The 14,053-nt window shown below is 46.2% G+C and overlaps 1 protein-coding gene across 1 annotated transcript in view; it reads left to right on the top strand.

Moving 5' to 3' along the window:
• Positions 1 to 13,810: 13,810 nt before the first annotated feature.
• LOC123187563 (cysteine-tryptophan domain-containing zinc finger protein 7) overlaps positions 13,811 to 14,053 on the top strand; it is a gene marked incomplete in the record, with an annotated part of 10,509 nt that continues 10,266 nt past the window's right edge. Inside the window, 1 exon segment of the mRNA XM_044599467.1 lies at positions 13,811 to 13,905.

Genomic DNA, 14,053 nt, shown 5'->3' with positions numbered 1-14,053 from the left:
TACATGTACAACTACCATCCCGTGCAGGACGCCAAGTACCTCTCCGAAAAACGAACATGTACCACTACGTCTGGAGGCATCGGATCCGTCAAGTCCAACAACGAATGTGTACAACTATCGGCGACCCCGAACGACTACGAAACGTGAACCTCTACTTTCCCTCCAAAACGTGTCCCACTACCGTCGCCGAGTTCGCGAGAACCTCTACCGTCGACCCTAGAGCATGCGATAACGACTACTTCCACTACCGCCGTCGCGAGAACGCCTACTTCCCTCTACGAACGAGAACCGTCCCCTTTGCACGCTCCGAAGGTATAACCCCGAGACGACGCCCGTGGACCGAATGCATGTGTTGTATGGGATGCATGTTTGGTTGTTGTTTTCGCCCGTGAACCTTAGTTGTTCCTCCTCGTTCCCAAGCCGTCGACACGTGGGAACCCGGTAACCGGGAGCACCCCACCGTTCTTCGCATGACACGCTCCCGTCACACGTGTTCTTTTCCACCGGCACCTCAATCGAGTTACCGGAACCGGAATGTTGCCGTGGCACCATTTCCGTTGTCATTGCCGTGGCACCCCTTTCGTTTGCGCCACGATGACTAATGCCTCATATCTTATCATGTCAACGTTTTCATAAATATTGCATAAAACTTGCTCATGTCATCCGCATCATGACAACAACAATTAAAATGTTTAAAATTGTTGTTGCATTAAATTACTAAGGCATATGGGGATTTACCGGATTCATTATTTGTTATATCCGGCCCCATTTAAATTATTTAGATGGTATAGTTTTGTTATGCTTCACCTCTTGCCATGGTAACCAACATTTAATATTGTTGAGTACATAGCCAAGAGAGAACTAAATAATTAATGTGGTGATTCATCAATACGCAACTCGGTGCATATTGAGCTCCACTTAATCTATAGTATTGTTTGTGCACTTTGCCATGCCATGCCATGCCTCATTAAACCGGACATGCATCATACTTGTTTGCGCATCGTGCCATGATTATGTGATGGTTGTTTACCATGTGGTTTGCTTTCTCTCCGGTGTTGCTTCTTCGGGTTAGTTCCGATAACGTCGTGTTGTGAGGATCCATTCGACTACGTCCATTTGTCTTCTTCATGGACTCGTTCTTCTTCCTTGCGGGATCTCAGGCAAGATGACCATACCCTCGAAATCACTTCTATCTTTGCTTGCTAGTTGCTCGCTCTTTTGCTATGCCTATGCTGCGACACCTACCACTTGCTTATCATGCCTCCCATATTGTTGAGCCAAGCCCCTAACCCACCTTGTCCTAGCAAATAGTTGTTTGGCTATGTTACCGCTTTGCTCAGCCCCTCTTATAGCGTTGTTAGTTGCAGGTGAAGATTGAAGTTTGTTCCTTATTGGAACATGGAGATGTTGTTCCTTGTTGGAACATGTTTACTTGTTGGGATATCATAGTATATCTTATTTAATTAATGCATCTATATACTTGGTAAAGGGTGGAAGGCTCGGCCTTATGCCTGGTGTTTTGTTCCACTCTTGCCGCCCTAGTTTCCGTCATATCGGTGTTATGTTCCCGGATTTTGCGTTCCTTACGCGGTTGGGTATAATGGGAACCCCTTGACAGTTCGCCTTGAATAAAACTCCTCCAACAATGCCCAACATTGGTTTTACCATTCGCCACCTAGCCTTTTCTTTCCCTTGGGTAGGCCTGCCCAAGGGTCATCTTTATTTAACCCCCCCCCCCCGAGCCAGTGCTCCTCTGAGTGTTGGTCTGAACTGAGCTGCCTGCGAGGCTACCTCGGGGAAACTTGAGGGTTGGTTTTACTCGTAGCTAGTCTCATCTGAGTGTGCCCTGAGAACGAGATATGTGCAGCTCCTATCGGGATTTGTCGGCACATTCGGGCGGTGTTGCTGGTCTTGTTTTACCATTGTCGAAATGTCTTGTAACCGGGATTCCGAGTCTTATCGGGTCTTCCCGCTAGAAGGAATATCCTTCGTTGACCGTGAGAGCTTGTGATGGGATAAGTTGGGACACCCCTGCAGGGATTTGAACTTTTGAAATCCGTGCCCGCGGTTATGAGCAGATGGGAATTTGTTAATGTCCGGTTGTAGAAAACCTGAAGTTGACCTTAATTAAAATACATCAACCGCGTGTGTAACTGTGATGGTCTCTTTCTGGCGGGGTCCGGGAAGTGAACACGGTGTTGGAGTTATGCTTGACGTAGGTTGTTCTAGGATCACTTCTTGATCATACTTTTATCGACCGTGCTTTGCCTTCTCTTCTCGCTCTCATTTTGCGTATGTTAGCCACCATATATGCTAGTCGCTTGCTGCAGCTCCAACTCATACCCTTTACCTTACCCATAAGCTTAAATAGTCTTGATCGCGAGGGTGTGAGATTGCTGAGTCCCCATGACTCACAGATACTTCCAAAACCAGCTTGCAGGTGCCGTTGAACCGTACAGATGACGTAACCAAGCTCAAGGAGGAGCTCGATGAAGATCTTGTCCTTTATGTTGTTCCATTTCCAGTTGATCAGTAGTGGAGCCCAGTCGGGACGATCGGGGATCTGTGTAGCATTTGGGGTAGTCTTCTTTTATTTTGGTTCCGTAGTCGGACCTTGATTGTATCTGGATGATGTAATGCTTTATTCATGTATTGTGTGAAGTGGCGATTGTAAGCCAACTATGTATCTTTGTCCCTTATGTATTACATGGGTTGTGTGAAGATTACCTCACTTGCGACATTGTTTTCAATGCGGTTATGCCTCTAAGTCGTGCTTCGACACGTGGGAGATATAGCCGCATCGAGTGCGTACAAGTTGGTATCAGAGCCTTCCCCGACCTTAGGAGCCCCCACTGCTTGATTGAATTAGCTGACGTTGTTGAGTCTAGAAAAATGTTTTGAGTCATTTAGGAATTATATATCGGAGAGTTTAGGAATTCTTTTTACTCCTCAGTCCCTTCATCGCTCTGGTAAGGCATCCTGACGTAGAGTTTTGACTCTTCTCTTCTCAAATTTCACTAAAAAAAATTTAGGATCACGCGGGTATCTTGGAATCATTCCGATCGATTTGTGACGAGAACATTGTTCTTGGTGCCTCCTGTCATTTAGGGATTGTGGCAGTGTCCCGGGGAGTTGAGCTCCGAGGTGTTGTCGTCACAATTTTATCGTTGCAGTTCTGGAATACCTGAGTTTAGTTCGCCGACATCGAAAATCTCTTTTATGCAGTTGTTGGTGAGATAACCTCGACGCCACCCAGTACTGGGGCGGGAGTTCGGGAGTATTGCCATAACTTGTATAACGGATGCTTTTCGAAGGTTGAGGTAGATGATTTTCGAAGGTTTCTTGGTTATGTGTTGAAGGATGGATACAGCTGGATGTAGGATTTGCTAGTTTTGGGTGAGATATTATGCTTCCCCTGTATCCCAAACACCCGATTGCATAACCGGAAAATTTCAGGAGTTTATAAGTGGGAATTCAAGTAGCTCCTAGGATATCTTTCCGACAGATGTATGATATGAAATTAGGGTTCGACGTCTAGTGGTCCGCCTATTCACGGTTGGTTTTACAGTGGTCTCGTTGTATCTTAAAGAGTCCTTGGCTATGCCGACTCGGGGACACTTCGTATGTCATGTGCACTGCCTTGTACATGATGGTGTTGTACGATCGAGCCCATGTAGGCCCCACCACGAAAACTTCGGACGATATCTCTATCATATGTTTGTTTCGGCTTATTCTGCAAGCCAATCCTTTGTTTTGTTTTGAGTTGTGGTATTCGAGTTGCTTCAATGTCAAATGTTGATTCCATACCTTCCCCCAAATGGTGTTCTCATACTTTGATGTGAATACTAATCCTTCTCGATCATCGAGTTTGTCATTTCAATTTCTTGTCAACCGGTGTGCTTCTCTTCAAGTGGATCCGATCATTTCAACATCCGCAAAATCCAATCTCAGTTTTCATCAACGTTGTTTGTTTCATCCATCTCCAAGTTGCCTTTGTTTTTCCCGCCCACCCACCCTTTTCCTTCAAGGTATCCGATATCTTAATCAAGTATCCTTTTATTCTTGTGAAGTCTCTCCATCCTTTTCCATCTATGTTCTTACCCGGTGTTTCTCATGAAGGTTTTAACGGAGCTTCTAGTTCACCATTATTCATTCTTTTCTTCTCCGGTGGAACCAAGTCAAGCTTTGTGGATCATCCCTTTTTCCTCGTTTCAAATGTTTTCTCATGCCGTTGCACCTCATAATCATCCACTTCTCGTTATTCAATTGTTCTGGTGCCCTGAAGATACCTCAGAAGGCTCGTCTTGTCATTCAAGATCCGTTCAACCTATCTCGAGGCTATTATCTCATTCAATCCTTTTAATTCAACCGGTGCAATCTCTCTTTTCAAGTAATCATTTCAACGGTGTTTCTTTTGAGTGGGCCCTAACCCACAGGTCTTTTCCCAGGATCTTACCTAACTCTTCTAATTTTTCCGGAGTTATCCTCAAATTCATTTCAAATTTTGACGTAAGTTTAAATTTTCAGCAGTCATATGTCTTTCTCCAAGATCTATCAAATTCTTTCATCGTTGGCTCAACCTTTTCCATTTTTATCCCGGAGTGTCTCAACAATTCTTGGTGGTGTTTCTCGTTGTCATTCTCAGATTTTGAAGACCGAAGAAGACTTGTTCCTCCATATATTGCTCCATTCTCTTCAAGATTCATGATTCCAGCTTGTTGCCATCCTCTAATAATTGTATTCGATTGTGAGAATTCTTTTCACCCATCCGGAGTAATTCAAGATTCTTTTCAGTTTGTTTCTCTGGAGCCCATCACCTCAGAAGTATTCATTCTCAGCTTTCAGCTCTCTTTCTCTAAATCTTACCGGTGCATCATTCAAGTAGTCTCTAATCAGTTCATGATCTCTATGTTTCACTGGTATCTAAATCCTCTCAAGCATCTTCGTTCATTTCATAATTCTTCCCGGTGTTTCTTTATCTTTTCTTCGGTCATTTTCAATTCTTATGGTGGTTCGTGCAAGATTCCTCTTCTTTCGTTATCATATCAATTCATTCGTTGTGGTGTTTCATTGAAGACCTTCTCAAGTTGGCGCGATATCTATCTTAATCCTTTCTTCGAGAATAAGTAGTATGCCAAATCCGTTGTTTGTCATCAATTTAAATTGGTGAAGGATACGCATAACGTAATCCTTATTCTTGTTCATCCAAGTGATTAATTCCTTATTCCGGAGGTGCATCAACTTCTTGATTCCATTTGTGTTCAGCTTTTTCTTTTCCCAGAGTTTCAAGATCTCTCATTTATCTCGTCGCAAGCTTCATCTAATCATTGCAAGGCTTCAACCTTATTCTTTTCATCCTTCACTTCTTTGTGATCATTCTTTTAACCGGAGTTCTTCATGGAGGCTCTACATGAGGGTTCATAAAGGATTTAATTCCTTCTCGAAGTTTTCATTGAGATTCTTTTCAGAGGAGCTCAAGCTTTCTTCTTCTTGTAATCCGGAGTGCAATTCTTCCTTCCGTACCATTGGAGGTGATATTACGTCATTCTTGATAATTTGAGTTCATGCTCCATGATTCACATGTTGTTAAGAATGAGATATATTAAATCCATCAACCTCTTCGTTGGAGTTATCTTGGGTTATATTTCACCTAAAGCTTTCTCTAAGGATTGTTGCTATTTACGGTGCTTATAAGTGATCCAAGTTCTTCATTTATCCTATCGGTGAGATAAGTTTCTCGTCTCCTTGTTCTTATCAATCCAATCTTGCGCTAGTGGCAGAATTTCACCTCAAGATTTCGAGATGTTTTCCATAAGCCCACAACAAGATTACTCTTTTCGTTGTTGGTTTTCCAACAACTCTGTTCGACCCTTCTCCTAAAGATGCTTTTCAAGCTCATTTGAGGTAAAGATGTTCTTTTTCTCCTTCATTCTTTTGATTACATTCTTACATTTGTTCCGGAGACATTGTGATGTCGCTATCTTAGACCCATCATCTTGTTTTGTCAAGATCATGTTCAATTCCGTCCATTTGCAGTTGGAGTGCTGTCCAAATTATATCATTCTTTTTCCTTCTCTATCTTGTTTTAACCGGAGTGTGGTGGCTATCATTCCTCTTCTAACCGGAGTCTCATCCAAGTGCTTTTATTTTGCCAAGTTCATATTATTGCCTTCCATTTCCAACCGGAGTGTTGTCGTTATTGATCCTTATTGTTCCTCGTACATCTCATTTTTAACCGGAGTGTTGTGCCCTTTTGCTCAAGTTCTTTTTGCCTTATCAAGCCTTGCAACTATGTTCAACCGGAGCGCTGTCTGAGATCTTTCTTAGCCCTTGTTCCATTCATTCAATAGTTCCGGAGGCAGTGTGTTGTGATTTCATCAAGTATCTTCTAATCTTATCAAGTTCTTATTCAATTCTTTTTCTTTTCAATCAGAGTGCTGCCCGAAGTTGTTCTCCATTGTTCCTCTTTTCTAACGAAGTGTTTTCAGCTTCGTCATCTCCATTGTATTCTTTTCTCGAAATGGCTTAACCTTTTCAAGGTTCTTTGGTCTCACTCGTTCGTCAAAGAAGCAACTTAGTTTTACCTCTTCTCTTTCTCTTTCGTTTTTCCCTCCGGTGCCATTCTAGATCTCGGGACGAGATCCTCTCATAGTGGTGGAGTGTTGTAACGCCCCAAGACCGGAGCTTCAGATGCCTTCCTTGATTTCCGGGTTTCGTCGTGTGATTTGTTTGGTCCGTTGCATTTCATCTTTGCATCATGTGCATTGCAGCATGTCATCATGCAACCCGTTTTAAAACTCAACTAAATTAATGGCATGCTTTGACCCATTTAAATCGAGGGAACTCACATGGTGGTTTCTCTTTAAAACATATCCTCCCGATAGTAGGGAGCTATATTCAATATTTTCTTTAATTTCAAATTCACCATAACACACTTGCAGAATATCCCAATGTCTTTGTTATCTTAATTCTTGGTCTCCAACATTGCCATATATTCTTTCATCATATTCCGGAGCTCTACCAAAAATCGGAACATTTTTGGACACCTCTAATTCCTAGTCCTTGTTCAAACCATTTGAATTAAATTCAAATGACTTTGAATTAAATTCTTGCAATCATGCCTCTCCTATTTTTCATGGACCGCGCACATTTTTACGAGTCCATGAAAATTATCCACATGTCCAACTTTTTCCCTAACCTCTCTTTCTTGTTCTTTCATATCTCTGTTTTTTGTTTTTCTTTTGTTCCTTAGAGTGAGAGTGAGAGAGACAGCCCAGCCGGCCTCTTAAGCCAGCGGACAGCCGGCCTATAGGCCATCCGCAGCCAGACCCTTTAGGCCCAGCCGACCCCCTAGGCCTTCCTTCCCCTGCAGGCCAGCCCGCACCTAAACCTAACCCTCTCCACTGGGCCGGCCTCCCTGGCCCAAGGAGTCCCGCAGCCCCACTGCTAACCCTAGCACCCCTGGCTCGACCGACCTCTCCCCTCGATCCCCATCTTCTCCAACCAGCGTCGCCTACCCCCATCTTCCTCTCGCTCTACTCCCTCACCCTCTCCTCGTTTCCCTCCTCCGATAACGCACGCACCAGAGGGAGGGATCCCGATCCCAGCGAGCCACACAATGCCTCCTTGCCACGCGTAGGCCAGCGTGCCGCCCGGCGGGCCCTTCCCTGACGTCACGCCCGTTCCCCAACTCTGCCTTCGGCCGCCGCCAGTGAGCAGCTCCGCCGGAACCATGGCCTTCGTCGTCGCGCCGCCTTGCCTTTCCTCCATCGACCTCGCGCCCGTCTCCTCGGCCGGACGGCCACCTCGCCAGCGACCTTCACCGCTGCCCCGACCTCTCCAGCGCCGCCGCGCCCCTCTGCTACCCCATCCTCGTAGCGCTATGCTTCGCCACCAGAGCCCTTCTCCCGTGCGCCATCGCCGTCCAAGATCAGCAGGTCACCGCAGCGCCAACCTGCCTCCTCCTCCGCGTTCTGCGCGTCCTAGACCTCCCCTGCAAGCTCTCGCCGTCGCGCCGAGTCCCTGCTGCCGCCGCTGCTTCATTTCTACACGAGGACGAGCCTCTTCTTTTGCCTCCCGCCGAGTTCGGGTGGCCCCTGTTCAAGCCGCCAAGACCACTTCGTGGTTTTCGTCAAGTTCGGCCACCGCTGAACCTAGGGCTTTTTGCCTTGCTTGGATACGCAAGACCTTTCGGTATATTGCAAGTTGCATGCGACAATGACTTTGGATTCGACACAAATGTGCCAAGTTCCACTACCGTCGCTCGGTTTCGATAAGACAAGGTCTATCGCGACGCCCGAAGACCCTGGATGCACCAAGTTCCTCTTCGTACATGTACAACTAACATCTCGTGCAGGACGCCAAGTACCTCTCCGAAAAACGAACATGTACCACTACGTCTGGAGGCATCGGATCCGTCAAGTCCAACAACGAATGTGTACAACTATCGGCGACCCCGAGCGACTACGAAACGTGAACCTCTACTTCCCCTCCAAAACATGTCCCACTACCGTCGCCGAGTTCGCGAGAACCTCTACCGTCGACTCTAGAGCATGCGAGAACGACTACTTCCACTACCGCCGTCGCGAGAACGCCTACTTCCCTCTACGAACGAGAACCGTCCCCTTTGCACGCTCCGAAGGTATAACCCCGAGACGACGCCCGTGGACCGAATGCATGTGTTGTATGGGATGCATGTTTGGTTGTTGTTTTCGCCCGTGAACCTTAGTTGTTCCTCCTTGTTGCCAAGCCGTCGACACGTGGGAACCCGGTAACCGGGAGCACCCCACCGTTCTTCGCATGACACGCTCCCGTCACACGTGTTCTTTTCCACCGGCACCTCAATCGAGTTACCGGAACCGGAATGTTGCCGTGGCACCATTTCCGTTGTCGTTGCCGTGGCACCCCTTTCGTTTCCGCCATGATGACTAATGCCTCATATCTTATCATGTCAACGTTTTCATAAATATTGCATAAAACTTGCTCATGTCATCCGCATCATGATAACAACAATTAAAATGTTTAAAATTGTTGTTGCATTAAATTACTAAGGCATATGGGGATTTACCGGATTCGTTATTTGTTATATCCGGCCCCATTTAAATTGTTTAGATGGTATAGTTTTGTTATGCTTCACCTCTTGCCATGTTAACCAACATTTAATATTGTTGAGTACATAGCCGAGAGAGAACTAAATAATTAATGTGGTGATTCATCAATATGCAACTCGGTGCATATTGAGCTCCACTTAATCTATAGTATTGTTTGTGCACTTTGTCATGCCATGCCATGCCTCATTAAACCGGACATGCATCATACTTGTTTGCGCATCGTGCCATGCTTATGTGATGATTGTTTACCATGTGGTTTGCTTTCTTTCTGGTGTTGCTTCTTCGGGTTAGTTCCGATAACGTCGCGTTGTGAGGATCTGTTCGACTACGTCCGTTTGTCTTCTTCATGGACTCGTTCTTCTTCCTTGCGGGATCTCAGGCAAGATGACCATACCCTCGAAATCACTTCTATCTTTGCTTGCTAGTTGCTCGCTCTTTTGCTATGCCTATGCTGCGACACCTACCACTTGCTTATCATGCCTCCCATATTGTTGAGCCAAGCCTCTAACCCACCTTGTCCTAGCAAACCGTTGTTTGGCTATGTTACCGCTTTGCTCAGCCCCTCTTATAGCGTTGTTAGTTGCAGGTGAAGATTGAAGTTTGTTCCTTATTGGAACATGGAGAGGTTGTTCCTTGTTGGAACATGTTTACTTGTTGGGATATCACAACATATCTTATTTAATTAATGCATATATATACTTGGTAAATGGTGGAAGGCTCGGCCTTATGCCTGGTGTTTTGTTCCACTCTTGCCGCCCTAGTTTCCGTCATATCGGTGTTATGTTCCCGGATTTTGCGTTCCTTACATGGTTGGGTATAATGGGAACCCCTTGACAGTTCGCCTTGAATAAAACTCCTCCAGCAATGCCCAACATTGGTTTTACCATTCGCCACCTAGCCTTTTCTTTCCCTTGGATAGGCCTGCCCAAGGGTCATCTTTATTTAACCCCCCCGGGCCAGTGCTCCTTTGAGTGTTGGTCCGAACTGAGCTGCCTGCGGGGCCACCTCGGGGAAACTTGAGGGTTGGTTTTACTCGTAGCTAGTCTCATCTGAGTGTGCCCTGAGAACGAGATACGTGCAGCTCCTATCGGGATTTGTCGGCACATCCGGACGGTGTTGCTGGTCTTGTTTTACCATTATCGAAATGTCTTGTAACCGGGATTCCGAGTCTGATCGGGTCTTCCCGCTAGAAGGAATATCCTTCGTTGACCGTGAGAGCTTGTGATGGGCTAAGTTGGGACACTCCTGCAGGGATTTGAACTTTCTAAAGCCGTGCCCGCGGTTATGGCCAGATGGGAATTTGTTAATGTCCGGTTGTAGAAAACCTGAAGTTGACCTTAATTAAAATACATCAACCGCGTGTGTAACTGTGATGGTCTCTTTCCGGCGGGGTCCGGGAAGTGAACACGGTGTTGGAGTTATGCTTGACGTAGGTTGTTCTAGGATCACTTCTTGATCATACTTTTATCGACCGTGCTTTGCCTTCTCTTCTCGCTCTCATTTTGCGTATGTTAGCCACCATATATGCTAGTCGCTTGCTGCAGCTCCAACTCATACCCTTTACCTTACCCATAAGCTTAAATAGTCTTGATCGCGAGGGTGTGAGATTGCTGAGTCCCCGTGACTCACAGATACTTCCAAAACCAGCTTGCGGGTGCCGTTGAACTGTACAGATGACGCAACCAAGCTCAAGGAGGAGCTCGATGAAGATCTTGTCCTTTATGTTGTTCTGTTTCCAGTTGATCAGTAGTGGAGCCCAGTCGGGACAATCGGGGATCTGTGTAGCATTTGGGGTAGTCTTCTTTTATTTTGGTTCCGTAGTCGGACCTTGATTGTATCTGGATGATGTAATGCTTTATTCATGTATTGTGTGAAGTGGCGATTGTAAGCCAACTATGTATCTTTGTCCCTTATGTATTACATGGGTTGTGTGAAGATTACCTCACTTGCGACATTGCTTGCAATGCGGTTATGCCTCTAAGTCGTGCTTCGACACGTGGGAGATATAGCCGCATCGAGGGCGTTACATGATGGTGAAGTGATTCTCGCAGGGCTTCGCCTAAGCACTGCAAAACTTGACTGGGTGTAAACTGTGGAGGGGGGCGCCGCACACGGCTGACGATTGTTGTTGTGTGTTCTAGGCGCCCCCTCCCCGCATATATATATAGGTGGGAGGGGGATGGGAGCAGCCATGGGGCGCCCCAAGTAGGAGGAATCCTACTTGGGGACCTCCCCCAATTCGGCCTTCCCCCCTTCATTTTTTTGCTGGAGAGAAAATGGAAGGGGAAGGAGAGAAGGAAGGGGGGAGGGGGTGAACCCCTTCTCCTCCTTCTCCAATTCGGCCACATGCCTAAGGGGGGCGCGCCACCCCTTGTGGGCTGGTGTGCTCCCCTCTTATGGCCCATATGGCCCATATCTTTCCCCCGGGGGTTCCGGTAACCCCCCGGTACTCTGATAAATACCCGATACTATCCGGAACACTTCCGGTGTCCGAATACTATCATCCTATATATCAAATCTTTACCTCCCGACCATTTCGAGACTCCTTGTCATGTCTGTGATCTCATCCGGGACTCCGAACAACATTTTGTCACCAAATCACATAACTCATATAATACTAAATTGTCATCGAACGTTAAGCGTGCGGACCCTTCGGGTTCGAGAACTATGTAGACATGACCGATACACCTCTCCGATCAATAACCAATAGCGGAACCTGGATGTTCATATTGGCTCCTACATATTCTATGAAGATCTTTATCGGTCGAAGCGTTAGACAACATACGTTATTCCCTTTGTCATCGGTATGTTACTTGCCCGAGATTCAATCGTCGGTATCTTCATACCTAGTTCAATCTCGTTACCGGCAAGTCTCTTTACTCATTCCGTAATACATTATCCCGCAACTAACTCATTAGTCACTTTGCTTGCAAGGCTTATGATGTGTATTACTGAGAGGGCCCAGAGATACCTCTCTGATACTCGGAGTGACAAATCCTAATCTTGATCTATGCCAACCCAACAAACACCTTCGGAGATACCTGTAGAGCATCTTTATAATCATCCAGTTACGTTGTGACGTTTGATAGCACACAATGTATTCCTCCGATATCCGGGAGTTGCATAATCTCATATTCGAAGGAATATGTATTTGACATGAAGAAAGCAATAGCAATAAAATTGAACGATCAATATGCTAAGCTAATGGATGGGTCATGTCCATCACATCATTCTCCCAATGATGTGATCCTGTTTATCAAATGACAACTCATGTCCATGGTTAGGAAACCTTAACCATCTTTGATTAACGAGCTAGTCAAGTAGAGGCTCATTAGGGACACAATGCTTGTCTATGTATTCACACATGTATTAAGGTTTCCGATTAATACAATTCTAGCATGAATAATAAATATTTTATCATGAATAAGAAAATATAAAATAACAATTTTATTATTGCCTCTATGACATATTTCCTTCATCGAGCTCCCTGGCAGGTCGTCACCGAGCTTCCGCTCGTCTCCCCTTCTTTTTTTGTGTGTCCACAAACGAGCGAAAGGGTAAGTTTTGTGGTGTTGGCGATTTCGGCCCAAATCGGAGCCATAGCGTTTCGAGACATGGGAGGGAACTTTGCGAGGGAGACAAAACGGCCTGGAATTGAGCTTTCATTTTGAATACCAATTAGTTACCCATCCAAACGTCTCTATTGTTTCGAGTTGAATATCAAATCCAACGGAGAGATCCAAACAAACCTTAGGAAACTGAGATAGGACAAGATTTTAATTTAGGACAGGGGATCAACTAGAGATGCTCCAAGTTTGGGTATGGGCTAGTTGACCAAAAAATTAAGTCCCTAAAATAAGGAATTAAAGGATCAGAGACAGGGTGCGAAATTAAAGATAAATGGATGAGCCATAGATGCCCAATAAAATGCTATACTCGGACCTTTAGTTACAACAGCCTTTAAAAAATGCGCGCGGGTGCAACTTTGTCTAACAAACGCCTATGTTGTCTCTTTCTAATATTCCAATTATCTTTTGTGTAAAAGATCTCAGCACACTCTTTTATAGTTTGTCAGCACCCCCTAGATTAAAAAAAAAGCCGACGTCGACGAAAAACAATGAGAGCACACGTGGTCTAACGCAGATATTCATATCCTAACCACACCAATGCTTATCCACCGCACCCAACCCGGGTAGCAAACCATCACTTGATTAGAAGGTGGTCCGTGGATGCGAACAAGCGAAGGCCATAGACAACTTTGTTTGCGACAAGGACATGCGACGCAAGGAAAGAAAGCAATCGTGGCGCAAGACGTCGTCAAGTGGACCGGCATTTCTTCCTGCCTCTTTATTCCTTTCCTTTCCTCCCGGGAGCTAAACCATGTTTGGAACATGCCAAATTATCATTACCGTCCCATCGCCCAGCCCGAAGCGCCTCAGCCCAGCCCAGCCCGGCAAGCCCAGATGCTTTGGGCATCACCGGTGTGAAACAAGCTTGAAATGGCAGGAAATACACATGCGGTCCGAGTGAGAACGCCTCACGGAACCAGCGTGTCTCGTAGGGGAAGGAATTGACGGCAGGCGAGTGGGGGATAACGGGATCCAGCCGCCTTCCCAAACGGACGCATCCCTGGGAGGGCGGGGAACATTCGAACGGTCCGTGGAGAAGCCGGGGGTGGGGAGGGAAAAGAAAACCGGCGAGGAGGAAACAGGCGCCCGCCCACCACCACTCACCAGCACCCAGGTCGTCTACCACCAAACGGGGGGAGAGAGAGAGAGAAGGCGGCAGCAGCAGCAGCCAGCCGCAAGAAAGCTCTGTCGCGTGAGGCAGGCCATTAGTTAAAAAAAAAAGTATCCCTCGCGTGCGACGAAGCCTCGAGACGCCGGGCCGAGGCGACGAGGCGGACAGCGAGAGGCGGACCGAGGGCTAGGAGAGAGAGAGAG

Source organism: Triticum aestivum, chromosome 2A, assembly GCF_018294505.1.
Source record: "Triticum aestivum cultivar Chinese Spring chromosome 2A, IWGSC CS RefSeq v2.1, whole genome shotgun sequence".
Lineage (NCBI taxonomy): Eukaryota > Viridiplantae > Streptophyta > Magnoliopsida > Poales > Poaceae > Triticum > Triticum aestivum.
This window is presented reverse-complemented; position numbering and strand designations above follow the sequence as displayed.